Source organism: Ascidia mentula, chromosome 3 (genome assembly GCF_947561715.1).
Source record: "Ascidia mentula chromosome 3, kaAscMent1.1, whole genome shotgun sequence".
NCBI classification, from domain to species: domain Eukaryota; kingdom Metazoa; phylum Chordata; class Ascidiacea; order Phlebobranchia; family Ascidiidae; genus Ascidia; species Ascidia mentula.
The window spans coordinates 9,819,408-9,839,651 of NC_138568.1; the positions used below are offsets into that span (position 1 = coordinate 9,819,408).

The following is a 20,244-nucleotide window of genomic DNA, read 5'->3' on the forward strand; positions in this document are numbered from 1 at the left end:
CGTAAATTTTTAGAAACAATATAAAATCACACCACAACTGTGTTGTGGTTTCAACAAATCGTTTAGACTCTTGGTATGTCCAACTTCACGGAAATCTTTAGTAAAAGGCGAAAGATTTGCTCGATATGAAATTAGACCAGAGCTGTAATTCCGGAACATACAGTTAATGCCAAACAAATGTTGGGAAGTTTTCCAATTTGCAGGATGCATTTCTCCGAATATTTCTTCAGTGCATTGAAGACCGATAACATATCGTTGAACGACGAATGCCCATCAAAACTATATTAATGATTTCCAACATCATTGACGTAAATTTTTAGAAACAATATATAATCACACCACAACTGTGTTGTGGTTTCAACAAATCGTTTAGACTCTTGGTATGTCCAACTTCACGGAAATCTTTAGTAAAAGGCGAAAGATTTGCTCGATATGAAATTAGACCAGAGCTGTAATTCCGGAACATACAGTTAATGCCAAACAAATGTTGGAAAGTTTTCCAATTTGCAGGATGCATTTCTCCGAATATTTCTTCAGTGCATTGAAGACCGATAACATATCGTTGAACGACGAATGCCCATCAAAGCTATATTAATGATTTCCAACATCATTGACGCAAATTTTTAGAAACAATATAAAATCACACCACAACTGTGTTGTGGTTTCAACAAATCGTTTAGACTCTTGGTATGTCCAACTTCACGGAAATCTTTAGTAAAAGGCGAAAGATTTGCTCGATATGAAATTAGACCAGAGCTGTAATTCCGGAACATACAGTTAATGCCAAACAAATGTTGGGAAGTTTTCCAATTTGCAGGATGCATTTCTCCGAATATTTCTTCAGTGCATTGAAGACCGATAACATATCGTTGAACGACGAATGCCCATCAAAACTATATTAATGATTTCCAACATCATTGACGTAAATTTTTAGAAACAATATATAATCACACCACAACTGTGTTGTGGTTTCAACAAATCGTTTAGACTCTTGGTATGTCCAACTTCACGGAAATCTTTAGTAAAAGGCGAAAGATTTGCTCGATATGAAATTAGACCAGAGCTGTAATTCCGGAACATACAGTTAATGCCAAACAAATGTTGGAAAGTTTTCCAATTTGCACGAAGCATTTCTCCGAATATTTCTTCAGTGCATTGAAGACCGATAACATATCGTTGAACGACGAATGCCAAAAAGCTATATTAATGATTTCCAACATCATTGACGCAAATTTTTAGAAACAATATAAAATCACACCACAACTGTGTTGTGGTTTCAACAAATCGTTTAGACTCTTGGTATGCCCAACTTCACGGAAATCTTTAGTAAAAGGCGAAAGATTTGCTCGATATGAAATTAGACCAGAGCTGTAATTCCGGAACATACAGTTAATGCCAAACAAATGTTGGGAAGTTTTCCAATTTGCAGGATGCATTTCTCCGAATATTTCTTCAGTGCATTGAAGACCGATAACATATAGTTGAACGACGAATGTCCAGTAAAATTATATTGATTATTTCCAACATCATTGACGTAAATTTTTAGAAAAAATATAAAATCACACCACAACTGTGTTGTGGTTTCAACAAATCGTTTAGACTCTTGGTATGTCCAACTTCACGGAAATCTTTAGTAAAAGGCGAAAGATTTGCTCGATATGAAATTAGACCAGAGCTGTAATTCCGGAACATACAGTTAATGCCAAACAAATGTTGGAAAGTTTTCCAATTTGCAGGATGCATTTCTCCGAATATTTCTTCAGTGCATTGAAGACCGATAACACATAGTTGAACGACGAATGCCCATCAAAGCTATATTAATGATTTCCAACATCATTGACGTAAATTTTTAGAAACAATATAAAATCACACCACAACTGTGTTGTGGTTTCAACAAATCGTTTAGACTCTTGGTATGTCCAACTTCACGGAAATCTTTAGTAAAAGGCGAAAGATTTGCTCGATATGAAATTAGACCAGAGCTGTAATTCCGGAACATACAGTTAATGCCAAACAAATGTTGGGAAGTTTTCCAATTTGCAGGATGCATTTCTCCGAATATTTCTTCAGTGCATTGAAGACCGATAACATATCGTTGAACGACGAATGCCCATCAAAACTATATTAATGATTTCCAACATCATTGACGTAAATTTTTAGAAACAATATATAATCACACCACAACTGTGTTGTGGTTTCAACAAATCGTTTAGACTCTTGGTATGTCCAACTTCACGGAAATCTTTAGTAAAAGGCGAAAGATTTGCTCGATATGAAATTAGACCAGAGCTGTAATTCCGGAACATACAGTTAATGCCAAAGAAATGTTGGAAAGTTTTCCAATTTGCAGGATGCATTTCTCCGAATATTTCTTCAGTGCATTGAAGACCGATAACATATCGTTGAACGACGAATGCCCATCAAAGCTATATTAATGATTTCCAACATCATTGACGCAAATTTTTAGAAACAATATAAAATCACACCACAACTGTGTTGTGGTTTCAACAAATCGTTTAGACTCTTGGTATGCCCAACTTCACGGAAATCTTTAGTAAAAGGCGAAAGATTTGCTCGATATGAAATTAGACCAGAGCTGTAATTCCGGAACATACAGTTAATGCCAAACAAATGTTGGGAAGTTTTCCAATTTGCAGGATGCATTTCTCCGAATATTTCTTCAGTGCATTGAAGACCGATAACATATCGTTGAACGACGAATGCCCATCAAAGCTATATTAATGATTTCCAACATCATTGACGCAAATCTTTAGAAACAATATAAAATCACACCACAACTGTGTTGTGGTTTCAACAAATCGTTTAGACTCTTGGTATGTCCAACTTCACGGAAATCTTAAGTAAAAGGCGAAAGATTTGCTCGATATGAAATTAGACCAGAGCTGTAATTCCGGAACATACAGTTAATGCCAAACAAATGTTGGAAAGTTTTCCAATTTGCAGGATGCATTTCTCCGAATATTTCTTCAGTGCATTGAAGACCGATAACATATCGTTGAACGACGAATGCCCATCAACACTATATTAATGATTTCCAACATCATTGACGTAAATTTTTAGAAACAATATCAAATCACAGCACAACTGTGTTGTGGTTTCAACAAATCGTTTAGACTCTTGGTATGTCCAACTTCACGGAAATCTTAAGTAAAAGGCGAAAGATTTGCTCGATATGAAATTAGACCAGAGCTGTAATTCCGGAACATACAGTTAATGCCAAACAAATGTTGGAAAGTTTTCCAATTTGCAGGATGCATTTCTCCGAATATTTCTTCAGTGCATTGAAGACCGATAACATATCGTTGAACGACGAATGCCCATCAACACTATATTAATGATTTCCAACATCATTGACGTAAATTTTTAGAAACAATATAAAATCACAGCACAACTGTGTTGTGGTTTCAACAAATCGTTTAGACTCTTGGTATGTCCAACTTCACGGAAATCTTTAGTAAAAGGCGAAAGATTTGCTCGATATGAAATTAGACCAGAGCTGTAATTCCGGAACATACAGTTAATGCCAAACAAATGTTGGAAACTTTTCCAATTTGCAGGATGCATTTCTCCGAATATTTCTTCAGTGCATTGAAGACCGATAACATATAGTTGAACGACGAATGTCCAGTAAAATTATATTGATTATTTCCAACATCATTGACGTAAATTTTTAGAAACAATATAAAATCACACCACAACTGTGTTGTGGTTTCAACAAATCGTTTAGACTCTTGGTATGTCCAACTTCACGGAAATCTTTAGTAAAAGGCGAAAGATTTGCTCGATATGAAATTAGACCAGAGCTGTAATTCCGGAACATACAGTTAATGCCAAACAAATGTTGGAAAGTTTTCCAATTTGCAGGATGCATTTCTCCGAATATTTCTTCAGTGCATTGAAGACCGATAACATATAGTTGAACGACGAATGCCCATCAAAGCTATATTAATGATTTCCAACATCATTGACGTAAATTTTTAGAAACAATATAAAATCACACCACAACTGTGTTGTGGTTTCAACAAATCGTTTAGACTCTTGGTATGTCCAACTTCACGGAAATCTTTAGTAAAAGGCGAAAGATTTGCTCGATATGAAATTAGACCAGAGCTGTAATTCCGGAACATACAGTTAATGCCAAACAAATGTTGGGAAGTTTTCCAATTTGCAGGATGCATTTCTCCGAATATTTCTTCAGTGCATTGAAGACCGATAACATATCGTTGAACGACGAATGCCCATCAAAACTATATTAATGATTTCCAACATCATTGACGTAAATTTTTAGAAACAATATATAATCACACCACAACTGTGTTGTGGTTTCAACAAATCGTTTAGCCTCTTGGTATGTCCAACTTCACGGAAATCTTTAGTAAAAGGCGAAAGATTTGCTCGATATGAAATTAGACCAGAGCTGTAATTCCGGAACATACAGTTAATGCCAAACAAATGTTGGAAAGTTTTCCAATTTGCACGAAGCATTTCTCCGAATATTTCTTCAGTGCATTGAAGACCGATAACATATCGTTGAACGACGAATGCCAAAAAGCTATATTAATGATTTCCAACATCATTGACGCAAATTTTTAGAAACAATATAAAATCACACCACAACTGTGTTGTGGTTTCAACAAATCGTTTAGACTCTTGGTATGTCCAACTTCACGGAAATCTTTAGTAAAAGGCGAAAGATTTGCTCGATATGAAATTAGACCAGAGCTGTAATTCCGGAACATACAGTTAATGCCAAACAAATGTTGGGAAGTTTTCCAATTTGCAGGATGCATTTCTCCGAATATTTCTTCAGTGCATTGAAGACCGATAACATATAGTTGAACGACGAATGTCCAGTAAAATTATATTGATTATTTCCAACATCATTGACGTAAATTTTTAGAAACAATATAAAATCACACCACAACTGTGTTGTGGTTTCAACAAATCGTTTAGACTCTTGGTATGTCCAACTTCACGGAAATCTTTAGTAAAAGGCGAAAGATTTGCTCGATATGAAATTAGACCAGAGCTGTAATTCCGGAACATACAGTTAATGCCAAACAAATGTTGGAAAGTTTTCCAATTTGCAGGATGCATTTCTCCGAATATTTCTTCAGTGCATTGAAGACCGATAACATATAGTTGAACGACGAATGCCCATCAAAGCTATATTAATGATTTCCAACATCATTGACGTAAATTTTTAGAAACAATATAAAATCACACCACAACTGTGTTGTGGTTTCAACAAATCGTTTAGACTCTTGGTATGTCCAACTTCACGGAAATCTTTAGTAAAAGGCGAAAGATTTGCTCGATATGAAATTAGACCAGAGCTGTAATTCCGGAACATACAGTTAATGCCAAACAAATGTTGGGAAGTTTTCCAATTTGCAGGATGCATTTCTCCGAATATTTCTTCAGTGCATTGAAGACCGATAACATATCGTTGAACGACGAATGCCCATCAAAACTATATTAATGATTTCCAACATCATTGACGTAAATTTTTAGAAACAATATATAATCACACCACAACTGTGTTGTGGTTTCAACAAATCGTTTAGCCTCTTGGTATGTCCAACTTCACGGAAATCTTTAGTAAAAGGCGAAAGATTTGCTCGATATGAAATTAGACCAGAGCTGTAATTCCGGAACATACAGTTAATGCCAAACAAATGTTGGAAAGTTTTCCAATTTGCACGAAGCATTTCTCCGAATATTTCTTCAGTGCATTGAAGACCGATAACATATAGTTGAACGACGAATGCCCATCAAAGCTATATTAATGATTTCCAACATCATTGACGTAAATTTTTAGAAACAATATAAAATCACACCACAACTGTGTTGTGGTTTCAACAAATCGTTTAGACTCTTGGTATGTCCAACTTCACGGAAATCTTTAGTAAAAGGCGAAAGATTTGCTCGATATGAAATTAGACCAGAGCTGTAATTCCGGAACATACAGTTAATGCCAAACAAATGTTGGGAAGTTTTCCAATTTGCAGGATGCATTTCTCCGAATATTTCTTCAGTGCATTGAAGACCGATAACATATCGTTGAACGACGAATGCCCATCAAAACTATATTAATGATTTCCAACATCATTGACGTAAATTTTTAGAAACAATATATAATCACACCACAACTGTGTTGTGGTTTCAACAAATCGTTTAGCCTCTTGGTATGTCCAACTTCACGGAAATCTTTAGTAAAAGGCGAAAGATTTGCTCGATATGAAATTAGACCAGAGCTGTAATTCCGGAACATACAGTTAATGCCAAACAAATGTTGGAAAGTTTTCCAATTTGCACGAAGCATTTCTCCGAATATTTCTTCAGTGCATTGAAGACCGATAACATATCGTTGAACGACGAATGCCAAAAAGCTATATTAATGATTTCCAACATCATTGACGCAAATTTTTAGAAACAATATAAAATCACACCACAACTGTGTTGTGGTTTCAACAAATCGTTTAGACTCTTGGTATGTCCAACTTCACGGAAATCTTTAGTAAAAGGCGAAAGATTTGCACGATATGAAATTAGACCAGAGCTGTAATTCCGGAACATACAGTTAATGCCAAAGAAATGTTGGAAAGTTTTCCAATTTGCCGGATGCATTTCTCCGAATATTTCTTCAGTGTATTGAAGACCGATAACATATCGTTGAACGACGAATGCCCATCAAAACTATATTAATGATTTCCAACATCATTGACGTAAATTTTTAGAAACAATATATAATCACACCACAACTGTGTTGTGGTTTCAACAAATCGTTTAGACTCTTGGTATGCCCAACTTCACGGAAATCTTTAGTAAAAGGCGAAAGATTTGCTCGATATGAAATTAGACCAGAGCTGTAATTCCGGAACATACAGTTAATGCCAAACAAATGTTGGAAAGTTTTCCAATTTGCAGGATGAATTTCTCCGAATATTTCTTCAGTGCATTGAAGACCGATAACACATAGTTGAACGACGAATGCCCATCAAAGCTATATTAATGATTTCCAACATCATTGACGTAAATTTTTAGAAACAATATAAAATCACACCACAACTGTGTTGTGGTTTCAACAAATCGTTTAGACTCTTGGTATGTCCAACTTCACGGAAATCTTTAGTAAAAGGCGAAAGATTTGCTCGATATGAAATTAGACCAGAGCTGTAATTCCGGAACATACAGTTAATGCCAAACAAATGTTGGGAAGTTTTCCAATTTGCAGGATGCATTTCTCCGAATATTTCTTCAGTGCATTGAAGACCGATAACATATCGTTGAACGACGAATGCCCATCAAAACTATATTAATGATTTCCAACATCATTGACGTAAATTTTTAGAAACAATATATAATCACACCACAACTGTGTTGTGGTTTCAACAAATCGTTTAGACTCTTGGTATGTCCAACTTCACGGAAATCTTTAGTAAAAGGCGAAAGATTTGCTCGATATGAAATTAGACCAGAGCTGTAATTCCGGAACATACAGTTAATGCCAAACAAATGTTGGAAAGTTTTCCAATTTGCAGGATGCATTTCTCCGAATATTTCTTCAGTGCATTGAAGACCGATAACATATCGTTGAACGACGAATGCCCATCAAAGCTATATTAATGATTTCCAACATCATTGACGCAAATTTTTAGAAACAATATAAAATCACACCACAACTGTGTTGTGGTTTCAACAAATCGTTTAGACTCTTGGTATGCCCAACTTCACGGAAATCTTTAGTAAAAGGCGAAAGATTTGCTCGATATGAAATTAGACCAGAGCTGTAATTCCGGAACATACAGTTAATGCCAAACAAATGTTGGGAAGTTTTCCAATTTGCAGGATGCATTTCTCCGAATATTTCTTCAGTGCATTGAAGACCGATAACATATCGTTGAACGACGAATGCCCATCAAAACTATATTAATGATTTCCAACATCATTGACGTAAATTTTTAGAAACAATATATAATCACACCACAACTGTGTTGTGGTTTCAACAAATCGTTTAGACTCTTGGTATGTCCAACTTCACGGAAATCTTTAGTAAAAGGCGAAAGATTTGCTCGATATGAAATTAGACCAGAGCTGTAATTCCGGAACATACAGTTAATGCCAAACAAATGTTGGAAAGTTTTCCAATTTGCACGAAGCATTTCTCCGAATATTTCTTCAGTGCATTGAAGACCGATAACATATCGTTGAACGACGAATGCCAAAAAGCTATATTAATGATTTCCAACATCATTGACGCAAATTTTTAGAAACAATATAAAATCACACCACAACTGTGTTGTGGTTTCAACAAATCGTTTAGACTCTTGGTATGCCCAACTTCACGGAAATCTTTAGTAAAAGGCGAAAGATTTGCTCGATATGAAATTAGACCAGAGCTGTAATTCCGGAACATACAGTTAATGCCAAACAAATGTTGGGAAGTTTTCCAATTTGCAGGATGCATTTCTCCGAATATTTCTTCAGTGCATTGAAGACCGATAACATATAGTTGAACGACGAATGTCCAGTAAAATTATATTGATTATTTCCAACATCATTGACGTAAATTTTTAGAAAAAATATAAAATCACACCACAACTGTGTTGTGGTTTCAACAAATCGTTTAGACTCTTGGTATGTCCAACTTCACGGAAATCTTTAGTAAAAGGCGAAAGATTTGCTCGATATGAAATTAGACCAGAGCTGTAATTCCGGAACATACAGTTAATGCCAAACAAATGTTGGAAAGTTTTCCAATTTGCAGGATGCATTTCTCCGAATATTTCTTCAGTGCATTGAAGACCGATAACACATAGTTGAACGACGAATGCCCATCAAAGCTATATTAATGATTTCCAACATCATTGACGTAAATTTTTAGAAACAATATAAAATCACACCACAACTGTGTTGTGGTTTCAACAAATCGTTTAGACTCTTGGTATGTCCAACTTCACGGAAATCTTTAGTAAAAGGCGAAAGATTTGCTCGATATGAAATTAGACCAGAGCTGTAATTCCGGAACATACAGTTAATGCCAAACAAATGTTGGGAAGTTTTCCAATTTGCAGGATGCATTTCTCCGAATATTTCTTCAGTGCATTGAAGACCGATAACATATCGTTGAACGACGAATGCCCATCAAAACTATATTAATGATTTCCAACATCATTGACGTAAATTTTTAGAAACAATATATAATCACACCACAACTGTGTTGTGGTTTCAACAAATCGTTTAGACTCTTGGTATGTCCAACTTCACGGAAATCTTTAGTAAAAGGCGAAAGATTTGCTCGATATGAAATTAGACCAGAGCTGTAATTCCGGAACATACAGTTAATGCCAAAGAAATGTTGGAAAGTTTTCCAATTTGCAGGATGCATTTCTCCGAATATTTCTTCAGTGCATTGAAGACCGATAACATATCGTTGAACGACGAATGCCCATCAAAGCTATATTAATGATTTCCAACATCATTGACGCAAATTTTTAGAAACAATATAAAATCACACCACAACTGTGTTGTGGTTTCAACAAATCGTTTAGACTCTTGGTATGCCCAACTTCACGGAAATCTTTAGTAAAAGGCGAAAGATTTGCTCGATATGAAATTAGACCAGAGCTGTAATTCCGGAACATACAGTTAATGCCAAACAAATGTTGGGAAGTTTTCCAATTTGCAGGATGCATTTCTCCGAATATTTCTTCAGTGCATTGAAGACCGATAACATATCGTTGAACGACGAATGCCCATCAAAGCTATATTAATGATTTCCAACATCATTGACGCAAATCTTTAGAAACAATATAAAATCACACCACAACTGTGTTGTGGTTTCAACAAATCGTTTAGACTCTTGGTATGTCCAACTTCACGGAAATCTTAAGTAAAAGGCGAAAGATTTGCTCGATATGAAATTAGACCAGAGCTGTAATTCCGGAACATACAGTTAATGCCAAACAAATGTTGGAAAGTTTTCCAATTTGCAGGATGCATTTCTCCGAATATTTCTTCAGTGCATTGAAGACCGATAACATATCGTTGAACGACGAATGCCCATCAACACTATATTAATGATTTCCAACATCATTGACGTAAATTTTTAGAAACAATATCAAATCACAGCACAACTGTGTTGTGGTTTCAACAAATCGTTTAGACTCTTGGTATGTCCAACTTCACGGAAATCTTAAGTAAAAGGCGAAAGATTTGCTCGATATGAAATTAGACCAGAGCTGTAATTCCGGAACATACAGTTAATGCCAAACAAATGTTGGAAAGTTTTCCAATTTGCAGGATGCATTTCTCCGAATATTTCTTCAGTGCATTGAAGACCGATAACATATCGTTGAACGACGAATGCCCATCAACACTATATTAATGATTTCCAACATCATTGACGTAAATTTTTAGAAACAATATAAAATCACAGCACAACTGTGTTGTGGTTTCAACAAATCGTTTAGACTCTTGGTATGTCCAACTTCACGGAAATCTTTAGTAAAAGGCGAAAGATTTGCTCGATATGAAATTAGACCAGAGCTGTAATTCCGGAACATACAGTTAATGCCAAACAAATGTTGGAAACTTTTCCAATTTGCAGGATGCATTTCTCCGAATATTTCTTCAGTGCATTGAAGACCGATAACATATAGTTGAACGACGAATGTCCAGTAAAATTATATTGATTATTTCCAACATCATTGACGTAAATTTTTAGAAACAATATAAAATCACACCACAACTGTGTTGTGGTTTCAACAAATCGTTTAGACTCTTGGTATGTCCAACTTCACGGAAATCTTTAGTAAAAGGCGAAAGATTTGCTCGATATGAAATTAGACCAGAGCTGTAATTCCGGAACATACAGTTAATGCCAAACAAATGTTGGAAAGTTTTCCAATTTGCAGGATGCATTTCTCCGAATATTTCTTCAGTGCATTGAAGACCGATAACATATAGTTGAACGACGAATGCCCATCAAAGCTATATTAATGATTTCCAACATCATTGACGTAAATTTTTAGAAACAATATAAAATCACACCACAACTGTGTTGTGGTTTCAACAAATCGTTTAGACTCTTGGTATGTCCAACTTCACGGAAATCTTTAGTAAAAGGCGAAAGATTTGCTCGATATGAAATTAGACCAGAGCTGTAATTCCGGAACATACAGTTAATGCCAAACAAATGTTGGGAAGTTTTCCAATTTGCAGGATGCATTTCTCCGAATATTTCTTCAGTGCATTGAAGACCGATAACATATCGTTGAACGACGAATGCCCATCAAAACTATATTAATGATTTCCAACATCATTGACGTAAATTTTTAGAAACAATATATAATCACACCACAACTGTGTTGTGGTTTCAACAAATCGTTTAGCCTCTTGGTATGTCCAACTTCACGGAAATCTTTAGTAAAAGGCGAAAGATTTGCTCGATATGAAATTAGACCAGAGCTGTAATTCCGGAACATACAGTTAATGCCAAACAAATGTTGGAAAGTTTTCCAATTTGCACGAAGCATTTCTCCGAATATTTCTTCAGTGCATTGAAGACCGATAACATATCGTTGAACGACGAATGCCAAAAAGCTATATTAATGATTTCCAACATCATTGACGCAAATTTTTAGAAACAATATAAAATCACACCACAACTGTGTTGTGGTTTCAACAAATCGTTTAGACTCTTGGTATGTCCAACTTCACGGAAATCTTTAGTAAAAGGCGAAAGATTTGCTCGATATGAAATTAGACCAGAGCTGTAATTCCGGAACATACAGTTAATGCCAAACAAATGTTGGGAAGTTTTCCAATTTGCAGGATGCATTTCTCCGAATATTTCTTCAGTGCATTGAAGACCGATAACATATAGTTGAACGACGAATGTCCAGTAAAATTATATTGATTATTTCCAACATCATTGACGTAAATTTTTAGAAACAATATAAAATCACACCACAACTGTGTTGTGGTTTCAACAAATCGTTTAGACTCTTGGTATGTCCAACTTCACGGAAATCTTTAGTAAAAGGCGAAAGATTTGCTCGATATGAAATTAGACCAGAGCTGTAATTCCGGAACATACAGTTAATGCCAAACAAATGTTGGAAAGTTTTCCAATTTGCAGGATGCATTTCTCCGAATATTTCTTCAGTGCATTGAAGACCGATAACATATAGTTGAACGACGAATGCCCATCAAAGCTATATTAATGATTTCCAACATCATTGACGTAAATTTTTAGAAACAATATAAAATCACACCACAACTGTGTTGTGGTTTCAACAAATCGTTTAGACTCTTGGTATGTCCAACTTCACGGAAATCTTTAGTAAAAGGCGAAAGATTTGCTCGATATGAAATTAGACCAGAGCTGTAATTCCGGAACATACAGTTAATGCCAAACAAATGTTGGGAAGTTTTCCAATTTGCAGGATGCATTTCTCCGAATATTTCTTCAGTGCATTGAAGACCGATAACATATCGTTGAACGACGAATGCCCATCAAAACTATATTAATGATTTCCAACATCATTGACGTAAATTTTTAGAAACAATATATAATCACACCACAACTGTGTTGTGGTTTCAACAAATCGTTTAGCCTCTTGGTATGTCCAACTTCACGGAAATCTTTAGTAAAAGGCGAAAGATTTGCTCGATATGAAATTAGACCAGAGCTGTAATTCCGGAACATACAGTTAATGCCAAACAAATGTTGGAAAGTTTTCCAATTTGCACGAAGCATTTCTCCGAATATTTCTTCAGTGCATTGAAGACCGATAACATATAGTTAAACGACGAATGCCCATCAAAGCTATATTAATGATTTCCAACATCATTGACGTAAATTTTTAGAAACAATATAAAATCACACCACAACTGTGTTGTGGTTTCAACAAATCGTTTAGACTCTTGGTATGTCCAACTTCACGGAAATCTTTAGTAAAAGGCGAAAGATTTGCTCGATATGAAATTAGACCAGAGCTGTAATTCCGGAACATACAGTTAATGCCAAACAAATGTTGGGAAGTTTTCCAATTTGCAGGATGCATTTCTCCGAATATTTCTTCAGTGCATTGAAGACCGATAACATATCGTTGAACGACGAATGCCCATCAAAACTATATTAATGATTTCCAACATCATTGACGTAAATTTTTAGAAACAATATATAATCACACCACAACTGTGTTGTGGTTTCAACAAATCGTTTAGCCTCTTGGTATGTCCAACTTCACGGAAATCTTTAGTAAAAGGCGAAAGATTTGCTCGATATGAAATTAGACCAGAGCTGTAATTCCGGAACATACAGTTAATGCCAAACAAATGTTGGAAAGTTTTCCAATTTGCACGAAGCATTTCTCCGAATATTTCTTCAGTGCATTGAAGACCGATAACATATCGTTGAACGACGAATGCCAAAAAGCTATATTAATGATTTCCAACATCATTGACGCAAATTTTTAGAAACAATATAAAATCACACCACAACTGTGTTGTGGTTTCAACAAATCGTTTAGACTCTTGGTATGTCCAACTTCACGGAAATCTTTAGTAAAAGGCGAAAGATTTGCACGATATGAAATTAGACCAGAGCTGTAATTCCGGAACATACAGTTAATGCCAAAGAAATGTTGGAAAGTTTTCCAATTTGCCGGATGCATTTCTCCGAATATTTCTTCAGTGTATTGAAGACCGATAACATATCGTTGAACGACGAATGCCCATCAAAACTATATTAATGATTTCCAACATCATTGACGTAAATTTTTAGAAACAATATATAATCACACCACAACTGTGTTGTGGTTTCAACAAATCGTTTAGACTCTTGGTATGCCCAACTTCACGGAAATCTTTAGTAAAAGGCGAAAGATTTGCTCGATATGAAATTAGACCAGAGCTGTAATTCCGGAACATACAGTTAATGCCAAACAAATGTTGGGAAGTTTTCCAATTTGCAGGATGCATTTCTCCGAATATTTCTTCAGTGCATTGAAGACCGGTAACATATCGTTGAACGACGAATGCCCATCAAAACTATATTAATGATTTCCAACATCATTGACGTAAATTTTTAGAAACAATATATAATCACACCACAACTGTGTTGTGGTTTCAACAAATCGTTTAGACTCTTGGTATGTCCAACTTCACGGAAATCTTTAGTAAAAGGCGAAAGATTTGCTCGATATGAAATTAGACCAGAGCTGTAATTCCGGAACATACAGTTAATGCCAAACAAATGTTGGAAAGTTTTCCAATTTGCAGGATGCATTTCTCCGAATATTTCTTCAGTGCATTGAAGACCGATAACATATCGTTGAACGACGAATGCCCATCAAAACTATATTAATGATTTCCAACATCATTGACGTAAATTTTTAGAAACAATATAAAATCACACCACAACTGTGTTGTGGTTTCAACAAATCGTTTAGACTCTTGGTATGCCCAACTTCACGGAAATCTTTAGTAAAAGGCGAAAGATTTGCTCGATATGAAATTAGACCAGAGGTGTAATTCCGGAACATACAGTTAATGCCAAACAAATGTTGGAAACTTTTCCAATTTGCAGGATGCATTTCTCCGAATATTTCTTCAGTGCATTGAAGACCGATAACATATCGTTGAACGACGAATGCCCATCAAAGCTATATTAATGATTTCCAACATCATTGACGCAAATCTTTAGAAACAATATAAAATCACACCACAACTGTGTTGTGGTTTCAACAAATCGTTTAGACTCTTGGTATGTCCAACTTCACGGAAATCTTTAGTAAAAGGCGAAAGATTTGCTCGATATGAAATTAGACCAGAGCTGTAATTCCGGAACATACAGTTAATGCCAAACAAATGTTGGAAAGTTTTCCAATTTGCAGGATGCATTTCTCCGAATATTTCTTCAGTGCATTGAAGACCGATAACATATCGTTGAACGACGAATGCCCATCAACACTATATTAATGATTTCCAACATCATTGACGTAAATTTTTAGAAACAATATAAAATCACAGCACAACTGTGTTGTGGTTTCAACAAATCGTTTAGACTCTTGGTATGTCCAACTTCACGGAAATCTTTAGTAAAAGGCGAAAGATTTGCTCGATATGAAATTAGACCAGAGCTGTAATTCCGGAACATACAGTTAATGCCAAACAAATGTTGGAAAGTTTTCCAATTTGCAGGATGCATTTCTCCGAATATTTCTTCAGTGCATTGAAGACCGATAACATATCGTTGAACGACGAATGCCAAGTAAAATTATATTGATTATTTCCAACATCATTGACGTAAATTTTTAGAAACAATATATAATCACACCACAACTGTGTTGTGGTTTCAACAAATCGTTTAGACTCTTGGTATGTCCAACTTCACGGAAATCTTTAGTAAAAGGCGAAAGATTTGCTCGATATGAAATTAGACCAGAGCTGTAATTCCGGAACATACAGTTAATGCCAAACAAATGTTGGAAAGTTTTCCAATTTGTAGGATGCATTTCTCCGAATATTTCTTCAGTGCATTGAAGACCGATAACATATCGTTGAACGACGAATGCCCATCAAAGCTATATGAATGATTTCGAACATCATTGACGCAAATTTTTAGAAACAATATAAAATCACACCACAACTGTGTTGTGGTTTCAACAAATCGTTTAAGGCTCTTGGTATGTCCAACTTCACGGAAATCTTTAGTAAAAGGCGAAAGATTTGCACGATATGAAATTAGACCAGAGCTGTAATTCCGGAACATACAGTTAATGCCAAAGAAATGTTGGAAAGTTTTCCAATTTGCCGGATGCATTTCTCCGAATATTTCTTCAGTGTATTGAAGACCGATAACATATCGTTGAACGACGAATGCCCATCAAAACTATATTAATGATTTCCAACATCATTGACGTAAATTTTTAGAAACAATATATAATCACACCACAACTGTGTTGTGGTTTCAACAAATCGTTTAGACTCTTGGTATGTCCAACTTCACGGAAATCTTTAGTAAAAGGCGAAAGATTTGCTCGATATGAAATTAGACCAGAGCTGTAATTCCGGAACATACAGTTAATGCCAAATAAATGTTGGAAAGTTTTCCAATTTGCAGGATGCATTTCTCCGAATATTTCTTCAGTGCATTGAAGACCGATAACATATCGTTGAACGACGAATGCCCATCAAAACTATATTAATGATTTCCAGCATCATTGACGTAAATTTTTAGAAACAATATAAAATCACACCACAACTGTGTTGTGGTTTCAACAAATCGTTTAGACTCTTGGTATGTCCAACTTCACGGAAATCTTTAGTAAAAGGCGAAAGATTTGCTCGATATGAAATTAGACCAGAGCTGTAATTCCGGAACATACAGTTAATGCCAAACAAATGTTGGAAACTTTTCCAATTTGCAGGATGCATTTCTCCGAATATTTCTTCAGTGCATTGAAGACCGATAACATATCGTTGAACGACGAATGCCCATCAAAGCTATATTAATGATTTCCAACATCATTGACGCAAATCTTTAGAAACAATATAAAATCACACCACAACTGTGTTGTGGTTTCAACAAATCGTTTAGACTCTTGGTATGTCCAACTTCACGGAAATCTTGAGTAAAAGGCGAAAGATTTGCTCGATATGAAATTAGACCAGAGCTGTAATTCCGGAACATACAGTTAATGCCAAACAAATGTTGGAAAGTTTTCCAATTTGCAGGATGCATTTCTCCGAATATTTCTTCAGTGCATTGAAGACCGATAACATATCGTTGAACGACGAATGCCCATCAACACTATATTAATGATTTCCAACATCATTGACGTAAATTTTTAGAAACAATATAAAATCACACCACAACTGTGTTGTGGTTCAAATCGTTTAGACTCTTGGTATGTCCAACTTCACGGAAATCTTTAGTAAAAGGCGAAAGAATTGCTCGATATGAAATTAGACCAGAGCTGTAATTCCGGAACATACAGTTAATGCCAAACAAATGTTGGAAAGTTTTCCAATTTGCAGGATGCATTTCTCCGAATATTTCTTCAGTGCATTGAAGACCGATAACATATCGTTGAACGACGAAGGCCCAGTAAAATTATATTGATTATTTCCAACATCATTGACGTAAATTTTTAGAAACAATATATAATCACACCACAACTGTGTTGTGGTTTCAACAAATCGTTTAGACTCTTGGTATGTCCAACTTCACGGAAATCTTTAGTAAAAGGCGAAAGATTTGCTCGATATGAAATTAGACCAGAGCTGTAATTCCGGAACATACAGTTAATGCCAAACAAATGTTGGAAAGTTTTCCAATTTGCAGGATGCATTTCTCCGAATATTTCTTCAGTGCATTGAAGACCGATAACATATCGTTGAACGACGAATGCCCATCAAAGCTATATTAATGATTTCCAACATCATTGACGCAAATTTTTAGAAACAATATAAAATCACACCACAACTGTGTTGTGGTTTCAACAAATCGTTTAAGACTCTTGGTATGTCCAACTTCACGGAAATCTTTAGTAAAAGGCGAAAGATTTGCTCGATATGAAATTAGACCAGAGCTGTAATTCCGGAACATACAGTTAATGCCAAAGAAATGTTGGAAAGTTTTCCAATTTGCCGGATGCATTTCTCCGAATATTTCTTCAGTGCATTGAAGACCGATAACATATCGTTGAACGACGAATGCCCATCAAAACTATATTAATGATTTCCAACATCATTGACGTAAATTTTTAGAAACAATATATAATCACACCACAACTGTGTTGTGGTTTCAACAAATCGTTTAGACTCTTGGTATGTCCAACTTCACGGAAATCTTTAGTAAAAGGCGAAAGATTTGCTCGATATGAAATTAGACCAGAGCTGTAATTCCGGAACATACAGTTAATGCCAAACAAATGTTGGAAAGTTTTCCAATTTGCAGGATGCATTTCTCCGAATATTTCTTCAGTGCATTGAAGACCGATAACATATCGTTGAACGACGAATGCCCATCAAAACTATATTAATGATTTCCAGCATCATTGACGTAAATTTTTAGAAACAATATAAAATCACACCACAACTGTGTTGTGGTTTCAACAAATCGTTTAGACTCTTGGTATGTCCAACTTCACGGAAATCTTTAGTAAAAGGCGAAAGATTTGCTCGATATGAAATTAGACCAGAGCTGTAATTCCGGAACATACAGTTAATGCCAAACAAATGTTGGAAAGTTTTCCAATTTGCAGGATGCATTTCTCCGAATATTTCTTCAGTGCATTGAAGACCGATAACATATCGTTGAACGACGAATGCCCATCAAAACTATATTAATGATTTCCAACATCATTGACGTAAATTTTTAGAAACAATATAAAATCACACCACAACTGTGTTGTGGTTTCAACAAATCGTTTAGACTCTTGGTATGTCCAACTTCACGGAAATCTTTAGTAAAAGGCGAAAGATTTGCTCGATATGAAATTAGACCAGAGCTGTAATTCCGGAACATACAGTTAATGCCAAACAAATGTTGGAAAGTTTTCCAATTTGCAGGATGCATTTCTCCGAATATTTCTTCAGTGCATTGAAGACCGATAACATATCGTTGAACGACGAATGCCCATCAAAACTATATTAATGATTTCCAACATCATTGACGTAAATTTTTAGAAACAATGTATAATCACACCACAACTGTGTTGTGGTTTCAACAAATCGTTTAGACTCTTGGTATGTCCAACTTCACGGAAATCTTTAGTAAAAGGCGAAAGATTTGCTCGATATGAAATTAGACCAGAGCTGTAATTCCGGAACATACAGTTAATGCCAAACAAATGTTGGAAAGTTTTCCAATTTGCAGGATGCATTTCTCCGAATATTTCTTCAGTGCATTGAAGACCGATAACATATCGTTGAACGACGAATGCCCATCAAAACTATATTGATGATTTCCAACATCATTGACGTAAATTTTTAGAAACAATATATAATCACACCACAACTGTGTTGTGGTTTCAACAAATCGTTTAGACTCTTGGTATGTCCAACTTCACGGAAATCTTTAGTAAAAGGCGAAAGATTTGCTCGATATGAAATTAGACCAGAGCTGTAATTCCGGAACATACAGTTAATGCCAAACAAATGTTGGAAAGTTTTCCAATTTGCAGGATGCATTTCTCCGAATATTTCTTCAGTGCATTGAAGACCGATAACATATCGTTGAACGACGAATGTCCAGTAAAATTATATTGATTATTTCCAACATCATTGACTTAAATTTTTAGAAACAATATAAAATCACACCACAACTGTGTTGTGGTTTCAACAAATCGTTTAGACTCTTGGTATGTCCAACTTCACGGAAATCTTTAGTAAAAGGCGAAAGATTTGCTCGATATGAAATTAGACCAGAGCTGTAATTCCGGAACATACAGTTAATGCCAAACAAATGTTGGAAAGTTTTCCAATTTGCAGGATGCATTTCTCCGAATATTTCTTCAGTGCATTGAAGACCGATAACATATCGTTGAACGACGAATGCCCATCAAAACTATATTAATGATTTCCAACATCATTGACGTAAATTTTTAGAAACAATATAAAATCACACCACAACTGTGTTGTGGTTTCAACAAATCGTTTAGACTCTTGGTATGTCCAACTTCACGGAAATCTTTAGTAAAAAGCGAAAGATTTGCTCAATATGAAATTAGACCAGAGCTGTAATTCCGGAACATACAGTTAATGCCAAACAAATGTTGGAAAGTTTTCCAATTTGCAGGATGCATTTCTCCGAATATTTCTTCAGTGCATTGAAGACCGATAACATATCGTTGAACGACGAATGCCCATCAAAACTATATTAATAATTTCCAGCATCATTGACGTAAATTTTTAGAAACAATATAAAATCACACCACAACTGTGTTGTGGTTTCAACAAATCGTTTAGACTCTTGGTATGTCCAACTTCACGGAAATCTTTAGTAAAAGGCGAAAGATTTGCTCGATATGAAATTAGACCAGAGCTGTAATTCCGGAACATACAGTTAATGCCAAACAAATGTTGGAAAGTTTTCCAATTTGCAGGATGAATTTCTCCGAATATTTCTTCAGTGCATTGAAGACCGATAACATATCGTTGAACGACGAATGCCCATCAAAACTATATTAATGATTTCCAACATCA

At 35.4% G+C, this 20,244-nt stretch overlaps 66 non-coding genes across 66 annotated transcripts; all 66 read right to left on the minus strand.

Moving 5' to 3' along the window:
- Positions 1 to 30: 30 nt before the first annotated feature.
- On the minus strand, positions 31 to 144 carry LOC145896565 (U5 spliceosomal RNA). The gene has a single exon (XR_014402005.1). It is a non-coding gene; the product is annotated as a U5 spliceosomal RNA (small nuclear RNA).
- Positions 145 to 337: 193 nt separating this feature from the next.
- On the minus strand, positions 338 to 451 carry LOC145896566 (U5 spliceosomal RNA). Its single transcript, XR_014402006.1, has one exon. It is a non-coding gene; the product is annotated as a U5 spliceosomal RNA (small nuclear RNA).
- A 193-nt stretch (positions 452 to 644) lies between these two features.
- Positions 645 to 758, minus strand: LOC145896568 (U5 spliceosomal RNA). Its single transcript, XR_014402008.1, has one exon. It is a non-coding gene; the product is annotated as a U5 spliceosomal RNA (small nuclear RNA).
- A 193-nt stretch (positions 759 to 951) lies between these two features.
- LOC145896569 (U5 spliceosomal RNA) lies at positions 952 to 1,065 on the minus strand. Its single transcript, XR_014402009.1, has one exon. It is a non-coding gene; the product is annotated as a U5 spliceosomal RNA (small nuclear RNA).
- A 191-nt stretch (positions 1,066 to 1,256) lies between these two features.
- LOC145896236 (U5 spliceosomal RNA) lies at positions 1,257 to 1,370 on the minus strand. Its single transcript, XR_014401701.1, has one exon. It is a non-coding gene; the product is annotated as a U5 spliceosomal RNA (small nuclear RNA).
- Positions 1,371 to 1,563: 193 nt separating this feature from the next.
- LOC145896570 (U5 spliceosomal RNA) lies at positions 1,564 to 1,677 on the minus strand. The gene has a single exon (XR_014402010.1). It is a non-coding gene; the product is annotated as a U5 spliceosomal RNA (small nuclear RNA).
- Positions 1,678 to 1,870: 193 nt separating this feature from the next.
- On the minus strand, positions 1,871 to 1,984 carry LOC145896571 (U5 spliceosomal RNA). Its single transcript, XR_014402011.1, has one exon. It is a non-coding gene; the product is annotated as a U5 spliceosomal RNA (small nuclear RNA).
- Positions 1,985 to 2,177: 193 nt separating this feature from the next.
- LOC145896572 (U5 spliceosomal RNA) lies at positions 2,178 to 2,291 on the minus strand. The gene has a single exon (XR_014402012.1). It is a non-coding gene; the product is annotated as a U5 spliceosomal RNA (small nuclear RNA).
- Positions 2,292 to 2,484: 193 nt separating this feature from the next.
- Positions 2,485 to 2,598, minus strand: LOC145896237 (U5 spliceosomal RNA). The gene has a single exon (XR_014401702.1). It is a non-coding gene; the product is annotated as a U5 spliceosomal RNA (small nuclear RNA).
- A 193-nt stretch (positions 2,599 to 2,791) lies between these two features.
- On the minus strand, positions 2,792 to 2,905 carry LOC145896391 (U5 spliceosomal RNA). Its single transcript, XR_014401845.1, has one exon. It is a non-coding gene; the product is annotated as a U5 spliceosomal RNA (small nuclear RNA).
- Positions 2,906 to 3,098: 193 nt separating this feature from the next.
- Positions 3,099 to 3,212, minus strand: LOC145896421 (U5 spliceosomal RNA). The gene has a single exon (XR_014401874.1). It is a non-coding gene; the product is annotated as a U5 spliceosomal RNA (small nuclear RNA).
- Positions 3,213 to 3,405: 193 nt separating this feature from the next.
- LOC145896300 (U5 spliceosomal RNA) lies at positions 3,406 to 3,519 on the minus strand. The gene has a single exon (XR_014401758.1). It is a non-coding gene; the product is annotated as a U5 spliceosomal RNA (small nuclear RNA).
- Positions 3,520 to 3,712: 193 nt separating this feature from the next.
- On the minus strand, positions 3,713 to 3,826 carry LOC145896573 (U5 spliceosomal RNA). The gene has a single exon (XR_014402013.1). It is a non-coding gene; the product is annotated as a U5 spliceosomal RNA (small nuclear RNA).
- A 193-nt stretch (positions 3,827 to 4,019) lies between these two features.
- LOC145896574 (U5 spliceosomal RNA) lies at positions 4,020 to 4,133 on the minus strand. Its single transcript, XR_014402014.1, has one exon. It is a non-coding gene; the product is annotated as a U5 spliceosomal RNA (small nuclear RNA).
- Positions 4,134 to 4,326: 193 nt separating this feature from the next.
- Positions 4,327 to 4,440, minus strand: LOC145896212 (U5 spliceosomal RNA). The gene has a single exon (XR_014401680.1). It is a non-coding gene; the product is annotated as a U5 spliceosomal RNA (small nuclear RNA).
- Positions 4,441 to 4,631: 191 nt separating this feature from the next.
- LOC145896575 (U5 spliceosomal RNA) lies at positions 4,632 to 4,745 on the minus strand. The gene has a single exon (XR_014402015.1). It is a non-coding gene; the product is annotated as a U5 spliceosomal RNA (small nuclear RNA).
- A 193-nt stretch (positions 4,746 to 4,938) lies between these two features.
- On the minus strand, positions 4,939 to 5,052 carry LOC145896576 (U5 spliceosomal RNA). Its single transcript, XR_014402016.1, has one exon. It is a non-coding gene; the product is annotated as a U5 spliceosomal RNA (small nuclear RNA).
- A 193-nt stretch (positions 5,053 to 5,245) lies between these two features.
- On the minus strand, positions 5,246 to 5,359 carry LOC145896577 (U5 spliceosomal RNA). The gene has a single exon (XR_014402017.1). It is a non-coding gene; the product is annotated as a U5 spliceosomal RNA (small nuclear RNA).
- Positions 5,360 to 5,552: 193 nt separating this feature from the next.
- LOC145896213 (U5 spliceosomal RNA) lies at positions 5,553 to 5,666 on the minus strand. Its single transcript, XR_014401681.1, has one exon. It is a non-coding gene; the product is annotated as a U5 spliceosomal RNA (small nuclear RNA).
- Positions 5,667 to 5,859: 193 nt separating this feature from the next.
- LOC145896579 (U5 spliceosomal RNA) lies at positions 5,860 to 5,973 on the minus strand. The gene has a single exon (XR_014402019.1). It is a non-coding gene; the product is annotated as a U5 spliceosomal RNA (small nuclear RNA).
- Positions 5,974 to 6,166: 193 nt separating this feature from the next.
- On the minus strand, positions 6,167 to 6,280 carry LOC145896214 (U5 spliceosomal RNA). Its single transcript, XR_014401682.1, has one exon. It is a non-coding gene; the product is annotated as a U5 spliceosomal RNA (small nuclear RNA).
- Positions 6,281 to 6,471: 191 nt separating this feature from the next.
- On the minus strand, positions 6,472 to 6,585 carry LOC145896941 (U5 spliceosomal RNA). The gene has a single exon (XR_014402358.1). It is a non-coding gene; the product is annotated as a U5 spliceosomal RNA (small nuclear RNA).
- Positions 6,586 to 6,778: 193 nt separating this feature from the next.
- Positions 6,779 to 6,892, minus strand: LOC145896238 (U5 spliceosomal RNA). The gene has a single exon (XR_014401703.1). It is a non-coding gene; the product is annotated as a U5 spliceosomal RNA (small nuclear RNA).
- A 193-nt stretch (positions 6,893 to 7,085) lies between these two features.
- LOC145896580 (U5 spliceosomal RNA) lies at positions 7,086 to 7,199 on the minus strand. The gene has a single exon (XR_014402020.1). It is a non-coding gene; the product is annotated as a U5 spliceosomal RNA (small nuclear RNA).
- A 193-nt stretch (positions 7,200 to 7,392) lies between these two features.
- Positions 7,393 to 7,506, minus strand: LOC145896581 (U5 spliceosomal RNA). Its single transcript, XR_014402021.1, has one exon. It is a non-coding gene; the product is annotated as a U5 spliceosomal RNA (small nuclear RNA).
- A 193-nt stretch (positions 7,507 to 7,699) lies between these two features.
- Positions 7,700 to 7,813, minus strand: LOC145896240 (U5 spliceosomal RNA). Its single transcript, XR_014401704.1, has one exon. It is a non-coding gene; the product is annotated as a U5 spliceosomal RNA (small nuclear RNA).
- Positions 7,814 to 8,006: 193 nt separating this feature from the next.
- On the minus strand, positions 8,007 to 8,120 carry LOC145896582 (U5 spliceosomal RNA). The gene has a single exon (XR_014402022.1). It is a non-coding gene; the product is annotated as a U5 spliceosomal RNA (small nuclear RNA).
- A 191-nt stretch (positions 8,121 to 8,311) lies between these two features.
- LOC145896242 (U5 spliceosomal RNA) lies at positions 8,312 to 8,425 on the minus strand. Its single transcript, XR_014401705.1, has one exon. It is a non-coding gene; the product is annotated as a U5 spliceosomal RNA (small nuclear RNA).
- A 193-nt stretch (positions 8,426 to 8,618) lies between these two features.
- Positions 8,619 to 8,732, minus strand: LOC145896583 (U5 spliceosomal RNA). The gene has a single exon (XR_014402023.1). It is a non-coding gene; the product is annotated as a U5 spliceosomal RNA (small nuclear RNA).
- A 193-nt stretch (positions 8,733 to 8,925) lies between these two features.
- On the minus strand, positions 8,926 to 9,039 carry LOC145896585 (U5 spliceosomal RNA). Its single transcript, XR_014402024.1, has one exon. It is a non-coding gene; the product is annotated as a U5 spliceosomal RNA (small nuclear RNA).
- A 193-nt stretch (positions 9,040 to 9,232) lies between these two features.
- On the minus strand, positions 9,233 to 9,346 carry LOC145896586 (U5 spliceosomal RNA). The gene has a single exon (XR_014402025.1). It is a non-coding gene; the product is annotated as a U5 spliceosomal RNA (small nuclear RNA).
- A 193-nt stretch (positions 9,347 to 9,539) lies between these two features.
- Positions 9,540 to 9,653, minus strand: LOC145896243 (U5 spliceosomal RNA). The gene has a single exon (XR_014401706.1). It is a non-coding gene; the product is annotated as a U5 spliceosomal RNA (small nuclear RNA).
- Positions 9,654 to 9,846: 193 nt separating this feature from the next.
- Positions 9,847 to 9,960, minus strand: LOC145896392 (U5 spliceosomal RNA). Its single transcript, XR_014401846.1, has one exon. It is a non-coding gene; the product is annotated as a U5 spliceosomal RNA (small nuclear RNA).
- Positions 9,961 to 10,153: 193 nt separating this feature from the next.
- LOC145896422 (U5 spliceosomal RNA) lies at positions 10,154 to 10,267 on the minus strand. Its single transcript, XR_014401875.1, has one exon. It is a non-coding gene; the product is annotated as a U5 spliceosomal RNA (small nuclear RNA).
- Positions 10,268 to 10,460: 193 nt separating this feature from the next.
- Positions 10,461 to 10,574, minus strand: LOC145896302 (U5 spliceosomal RNA). The gene has a single exon (XR_014401760.1). It is a non-coding gene; the product is annotated as a U5 spliceosomal RNA (small nuclear RNA).
- Positions 10,575 to 10,767: 193 nt separating this feature from the next.
- Positions 10,768 to 10,881, minus strand: LOC145896587 (U5 spliceosomal RNA). Its single transcript, XR_014402026.1, has one exon. It is a non-coding gene; the product is annotated as a U5 spliceosomal RNA (small nuclear RNA).
- Positions 10,882 to 11,074: 193 nt separating this feature from the next.
- LOC145896588 (U5 spliceosomal RNA) lies at positions 11,075 to 11,188 on the minus strand. The gene has a single exon (XR_014402027.1). It is a non-coding gene; the product is annotated as a U5 spliceosomal RNA (small nuclear RNA).
- Positions 11,189 to 11,381: 193 nt separating this feature from the next.
- Positions 11,382 to 11,495, minus strand: LOC145896215 (U5 spliceosomal RNA). The gene has a single exon (XR_014401683.1). It is a non-coding gene; the product is annotated as a U5 spliceosomal RNA (small nuclear RNA).
- A 191-nt stretch (positions 11,496 to 11,686) lies between these two features.
- On the minus strand, positions 11,687 to 11,800 carry LOC145896589 (U5 spliceosomal RNA). Its single transcript, XR_014402028.1, has one exon. It is a non-coding gene; the product is annotated as a U5 spliceosomal RNA (small nuclear RNA).
- Positions 11,801 to 11,993: 193 nt separating this feature from the next.
- LOC145896592 (U5 spliceosomal RNA) lies at positions 11,994 to 12,107 on the minus strand. Its single transcript, XR_014402030.1, has one exon. It is a non-coding gene; the product is annotated as a U5 spliceosomal RNA (small nuclear RNA).
- A 193-nt stretch (positions 12,108 to 12,300) lies between these two features.
- LOC145896593 (U5 spliceosomal RNA) lies at positions 12,301 to 12,414 on the minus strand. The gene has a single exon (XR_014402031.1). It is a non-coding gene; the product is annotated as a U5 spliceosomal RNA (small nuclear RNA).
- A 193-nt stretch (positions 12,415 to 12,607) lies between these two features.
- On the minus strand, positions 12,608 to 12,721 carry LOC145896216 (U5 spliceosomal RNA). Its single transcript, XR_014401684.1, has one exon. It is a non-coding gene; the product is annotated as a U5 spliceosomal RNA (small nuclear RNA).
- A 193-nt stretch (positions 12,722 to 12,914) lies between these two features.
- LOC145896594 (U5 spliceosomal RNA) lies at positions 12,915 to 13,028 on the minus strand. The gene has a single exon (XR_014402032.1). It is a non-coding gene; the product is annotated as a U5 spliceosomal RNA (small nuclear RNA).
- A 193-nt stretch (positions 13,029 to 13,221) lies between these two features.
- LOC145896218 (U5 spliceosomal RNA) lies at positions 13,222 to 13,335 on the minus strand. The gene has a single exon (XR_014401685.1). It is a non-coding gene; the product is annotated as a U5 spliceosomal RNA (small nuclear RNA).
- Positions 13,336 to 13,526: 191 nt separating this feature from the next.
- Positions 13,527 to 13,640, minus strand: LOC145896943 (U5 spliceosomal RNA). Its single transcript, XR_014402359.1, has one exon. It is a non-coding gene; the product is annotated as a U5 spliceosomal RNA (small nuclear RNA).
- A 193-nt stretch (positions 13,641 to 13,833) lies between these two features.
- Positions 13,834 to 13,947, minus strand: LOC145896244 (U5 spliceosomal RNA). The gene has a single exon (XR_014401707.1). It is a non-coding gene; the product is annotated as a U5 spliceosomal RNA (small nuclear RNA).
- Positions 13,948 to 14,140: 193 nt separating this feature from the next.
- Positions 14,141 to 14,254, minus strand: LOC145896595 (U5 spliceosomal RNA). Its single transcript, XR_014402033.1, has one exon. It is a non-coding gene; the product is annotated as a U5 spliceosomal RNA (small nuclear RNA).
- Positions 14,255 to 14,447: 193 nt separating this feature from the next.
- On the minus strand, positions 14,448 to 14,561 carry LOC145896251 (U5 spliceosomal RNA). Its single transcript, XR_014401714.1, has one exon. It is a non-coding gene; the product is annotated as a U5 spliceosomal RNA (small nuclear RNA).
- A 193-nt stretch (positions 14,562 to 14,754) lies between these two features.
- On the minus strand, positions 14,755 to 14,868 carry LOC145896596 (U5 spliceosomal RNA). The gene has a single exon (XR_014402035.1). It is a non-coding gene; the product is annotated as a U5 spliceosomal RNA (small nuclear RNA).
- Positions 14,869 to 15,061: 193 nt separating this feature from the next.
- Positions 15,062 to 15,175, minus strand: LOC145896303 (U5 spliceosomal RNA). The gene has a single exon (XR_014401761.1). It is a non-coding gene; the product is annotated as a U5 spliceosomal RNA (small nuclear RNA).
- Positions 15,176 to 15,368: 193 nt separating this feature from the next.
- Positions 15,369 to 15,482, minus strand: LOC145896597 (U5 spliceosomal RNA). The gene has a single exon (XR_014402036.1). It is a non-coding gene; the product is annotated as a U5 spliceosomal RNA (small nuclear RNA).
- A 193-nt stretch (positions 15,483 to 15,675) lies between these two features.
- LOC145896528 (U5 spliceosomal RNA) lies at positions 15,676 to 15,791 on the minus strand. Its single transcript, XR_014401970.1, has one exon. It is a non-coding gene; the product is annotated as a U5 spliceosomal RNA (small nuclear RNA).
- Positions 15,792 to 15,983: 192 nt separating this feature from the next.
- Positions 15,984 to 16,097, minus strand: LOC145896598 (U5 spliceosomal RNA). The gene has a single exon (XR_014402037.1). It is a non-coding gene; the product is annotated as a U5 spliceosomal RNA (small nuclear RNA).
- Positions 16,098 to 16,290: 193 nt separating this feature from the next.
- Positions 16,291 to 16,404, minus strand: LOC145896599 (U5 spliceosomal RNA). The gene has a single exon (XR_014402038.1). It is a non-coding gene; the product is annotated as a U5 spliceosomal RNA (small nuclear RNA).
- Positions 16,405 to 16,597: 193 nt separating this feature from the next.
- Positions 16,598 to 16,711, minus strand: LOC145896412 (U5 spliceosomal RNA). Its single transcript, XR_014401865.1, has one exon. It is a non-coding gene; the product is annotated as a U5 spliceosomal RNA (small nuclear RNA).
- Positions 16,712 to 16,902: 191 nt separating this feature from the next.
- On the minus strand, positions 16,903 to 17,014 carry LOC145896429 (U5 spliceosomal RNA). Its single transcript, XR_014401880.1, has one exon. It is a non-coding gene; the product is annotated as a U5 spliceosomal RNA (small nuclear RNA).
- Positions 17,015 to 17,207: 193 nt separating this feature from the next.
- LOC145896600 (U5 spliceosomal RNA) lies at positions 17,208 to 17,321 on the minus strand. Its single transcript, XR_014402039.1, has one exon. It is a non-coding gene; the product is annotated as a U5 spliceosomal RNA (small nuclear RNA).
- A 193-nt stretch (positions 17,322 to 17,514) lies between these two features.
- LOC145896934 (U5 spliceosomal RNA) lies at positions 17,515 to 17,630 on the minus strand. The gene has a single exon (XR_014402352.1). It is a non-coding gene; the product is annotated as a U5 spliceosomal RNA (small nuclear RNA).
- A 192-nt stretch (positions 17,631 to 17,822) lies between these two features.
- Positions 17,823 to 17,936, minus strand: LOC145896601 (U5 spliceosomal RNA). Its single transcript, XR_014402040.1, has one exon. It is a non-coding gene; the product is annotated as a U5 spliceosomal RNA (small nuclear RNA).
- A 193-nt stretch (positions 17,937 to 18,129) lies between these two features.
- LOC145896603 (U5 spliceosomal RNA) lies at positions 18,130 to 18,243 on the minus strand. The gene has a single exon (XR_014402042.1). It is a non-coding gene; the product is annotated as a U5 spliceosomal RNA (small nuclear RNA).
- Positions 18,244 to 18,436: 193 nt separating this feature from the next.
- On the minus strand, positions 18,437 to 18,550 carry LOC145896604 (U5 spliceosomal RNA). The gene has a single exon (XR_014402043.1). It is a non-coding gene; the product is annotated as a U5 spliceosomal RNA (small nuclear RNA).
- A 193-nt stretch (positions 18,551 to 18,743) lies between these two features.
- On the minus strand, positions 18,744 to 18,857 carry LOC145896605 (U5 spliceosomal RNA). The gene has a single exon (XR_014402044.1). It is a non-coding gene; the product is annotated as a U5 spliceosomal RNA (small nuclear RNA).
- Positions 18,858 to 19,050: 193 nt separating this feature from the next.
- LOC145896607 (U5 spliceosomal RNA) lies at positions 19,051 to 19,164 on the minus strand. The gene has a single exon (XR_014402045.1). It is a non-coding gene; the product is annotated as a U5 spliceosomal RNA (small nuclear RNA).
- Positions 19,165 to 19,357: 193 nt separating this feature from the next.
- LOC145896608 (U5 spliceosomal RNA) lies at positions 19,358 to 19,471 on the minus strand. The gene has a single exon (XR_014402046.1). It is a non-coding gene; the product is annotated as a U5 spliceosomal RNA (small nuclear RNA).
- A 193-nt stretch (positions 19,472 to 19,664) lies between these two features.
- On the minus strand, positions 19,665 to 19,778 carry LOC145896386 (U5 spliceosomal RNA). Its single transcript, XR_014401840.1, has one exon. It is a non-coding gene; the product is annotated as a U5 spliceosomal RNA (small nuclear RNA).
- Positions 19,779 to 19,971: 193 nt separating this feature from the next.
- LOC145896609 (U5 spliceosomal RNA) lies at positions 19,972 to 20,085 on the minus strand. Its single transcript, XR_014402047.1, has one exon. It is a non-coding gene; the product is annotated as a U5 spliceosomal RNA (small nuclear RNA).
- Between the last annotated feature and the right edge of the window lie 159 nt (positions 20,086 to 20,244).